This window comes from Aedes aegypti, chromosome 2, assembly GCF_002204515.2.
Source record: "Aedes aegypti strain LVP_AGWG chromosome 2, AaegL5.0 Primary Assembly, whole genome shotgun sequence".
Taxonomy (NCBI): domain Eukaryota; kingdom Metazoa; phylum Arthropoda; class Insecta; order Diptera; family Culicidae; genus Aedes; species Aedes aegypti.
The window spans coordinates 301,741,887-301,744,982 of NC_035108.1; the positions used below are offsets into that span (position 1 = coordinate 301,741,887).

The 3,096-nt window shown below is 37.6% G+C and overlaps 1 long non-coding RNA gene across 1 annotated transcript; it reads right to left on the bottom strand.

Annotated features, from left to right (window-relative positions):
* Positions 1-902: 902 nt before the first annotated feature.
* Positions 903-2,042, bottom strand: LOC110675729. The gene is made up of 2 exons (XR_002499740.1): positions 1,498-2,042; positions 903-1,417 (listed from the first exon to the last, which is right to left on the bottom strand). It is a non-coding gene; the product is annotated as an uncharacterized LOC110675729 (long non-coding RNA).
* Positions 2,043-3,096: the final 1,054 nt, after the last annotated feature.

Consider the following 3,096-nt stretch of genomic DNA (forward strand, 5'->3'; position numbering starts at 1 on the left):
ATGGATTTTCACAATGAAATTATGAGTTATTACACGATGTGAACTATTTTGAACTAATTTTCTCCATAGTAATGTCCATATAAACCTACATCATATTTGGACCACCTTTAAATCACTACCGAGAAAGTTGAAAATTTAATAGGATACTTTTTTTGTCGTAGCAAATAAATATAATCCAAACAGGAATCAGTATACAAACATTCACAAAATAATTTTCAAAAAATCCGGCCGTACATTTTTTATATTTTTTGATTTACAAGTATTACCGCTCGTATTACTGTATACATTTCATTGAGTTTTTTTTTCAACGAATTGCATCACAAGCTAATGCCACCCAAAGAATTTATATAATGATTTTTTAACGGGCTCTTCATGTAATTCCACCATAACATTTGTATGAGATACCTTTAAGAATTCAATCTGGAACTTTTAAGGGTTACCCCAGATTCCTTCAGGAATTCCTCTAACGATTCTTTTACAAATTTATCAAGAACATTATGGAGTGCATCAAGTAATGCTTCAATCGTTTAGAGAACTTATGATAATTTGACCAAAAACAAAATGACTGCCAAAAAACATTGTATATGCAGAACGTCGGTACCCCAAGGAACATCGGAATATCTTCAAAACTAGATCACCAATGATTAATATTGACACTTTTCCTTAAACTAAAAGAGTCTTTTGAAGTCTTGTGAAAAAATGATTAACAAATACCGAGAAACAAAAAAGTTATCGCGATATGAATATATTTTTAGCGATAAAAAATTAATCCACCGGTAGAGGGGTTAATGAAACTAATGACTTATTGAGACCGTTTTGGAGACTCTACAGACCTTCCATAAAAATAGAGACCAAGTTTTTAAAGAGATCCGCTATCAGCCCTGCACATTTTGTTCAACAAATTGAGAAACATACCCGTGCCAATATATTTTTTCTCGAAAATAATCTATTTCAAATGTAACACTGGAAGAGTGGGAGATTATTGCGCCGCTAACTGTGGCATAGCTGGCATACGTGGGCATACCGCTGGCCACCACCACCAACGGATCAGCAGCAATTGCGCCTAGGTCTGTTCCACCTCGAGCACGCTCGATGTTCCAGAAATTCCAGGTTACGTTGCAGCTGCAGGTAAGCCTGGTCACGGTTTCAGGCTGGCCACGGAGAAGCTTGTCAATGCGTCGGTCACGTTCTGCACCCTCTCGGGGAACACTTCGGTAAAAGACGATCCTGTGGCCTCTCGTCCTATTAACCGTTCTGGATTCAGGTATCAGGAGGCCGAAGCTTTCGCCGTTGGTTATGGCATTGTGGTATTTCCGCCTTTTATGATGCTGGTTGTACAGGCGTCATCGCTGGCGGTGTACTTGGTGCCGGGGCGGCCGAGGTTGGGTCCGATCGTCATCTTACAGCAAGTCCTCTACTGCAAGCACACAAGGAATAAGCATCGATTTATTCAATAATTTGAAAAGTTATGCTTGAATTGCACCTTTTCACACTTACCATTCCTGTTTTGCGCTCAGGTGTGTCAATGTTGAAATTACGCCCTCATCCACTCATCCATAGGATGGATCGGAATCCATTCATACTTAGAATTAACTGCGCCGCGGTAACACTTCCTTCACCTCTAGACACGAAAAACACATGCGACCGAAATAATCCTGTTTTCGTTTCCGGTGATGAAGAGCTGGAACCGCTGGAACTTTGACGAATTTGACCAATCTGACGAAAAAATTTTCGTAGGAGTGCTAGGTAATGAAAACATATATGTTTATAAACAAAACCATATCTGTCATTTCAGTCAGCTGTTAAGTGAAGCCAGCTGATCATAAATTCACCACAACGTAATGGTAAAATCATGGGGAACAGGGGGTCGAGAGGGATAACAACATGAAATATTTTTCTGGAGACCGTGGGGTAAAACGGCGTGCCGCCAGTTTTTCATTGTTTTTCAATAGTTAGAGGCTTCAAAATGTATGGGTTACTTAGAAAAGTTTGTTCAGTAAATTGAAAGAAAGCCTATGAGCCAATAATTTTTTTTCACGGAAATGGTCTATTTACTATGTTTACGGTACATCCCACCATATAACTGGTACATTTGACAGAAATAATTTACAACAATCTGATTTCGACTACAGCCATGGTAAAATCAAGCGCTTTTCTAGTCTGCTGAAAATTGCCGGTGCGAGCGCTTAACCCGCATAGAAAAACACAATTTGTCGTAGTTTCCAAACAGTAAGTTTCTTTTTTCTGTTAAGGTTAGTGTAACACAAATGGTTGTTTTAATTTGGAACAATATGAATTAAAAAGCGTTAAACCATTAAAAACAATCTAAGAAGTCTTTACCGAATAGTTACAATACATGAAACTGTTCACGAATTGTAGCATGATATGAAAATGGAAATTTTCACTAAATGGTAACAAAATAAGATCACCATCATTCAAATTGTATGTGCTTATACTTACGCAACACACTTCCATGTAGACGTGTCACTATACATTACAATTCTGGAGCTCGATGTGAAAAGGTCGTAAGTAACAAAAGTAAAAAATCGCGTTTATTTCACCATTAGGTAGATTCTATTCAGCTTGTCATGCTGGTAAAGTATCATATCGATATCATATTTCTTCTAAAATAAACAATAAATTGACACTTTGACGTAATTAACAAAAATTAGGAATAGTAAAAATTTGTTCATTCGTCCTATTGCGCATAAGGTCCAATGTAGCAAAAACACCAAAATTTAAAAAACGCATATTCGACCTTTTTTCTTTCATCTTGGGTTTACAAAATCCCCCCATAATCAAAACCTGCTAGCTCAACACAGTTAACCATTTATATTGAGATGTTGGCAAACAGCAGAGCAACACTTGGTGCTGTATCGTTTCCTAGGAAATCAAGTTACAGCGTTTCCGATTGTTTGGAAGACCTTAGGGAAAGGTTTAAGGATCCACTTCGTGACAATTTGCACTCTTCGTTCAACTTTGGTTTAATTTTCGGCCTTTAGCATTACTGCAGAAGTACTAATGATGCCTTATGAATGTTCCTGCAACGATATAACATATACAATGAATCCATTATCCATCCGACAAGCCCATCCA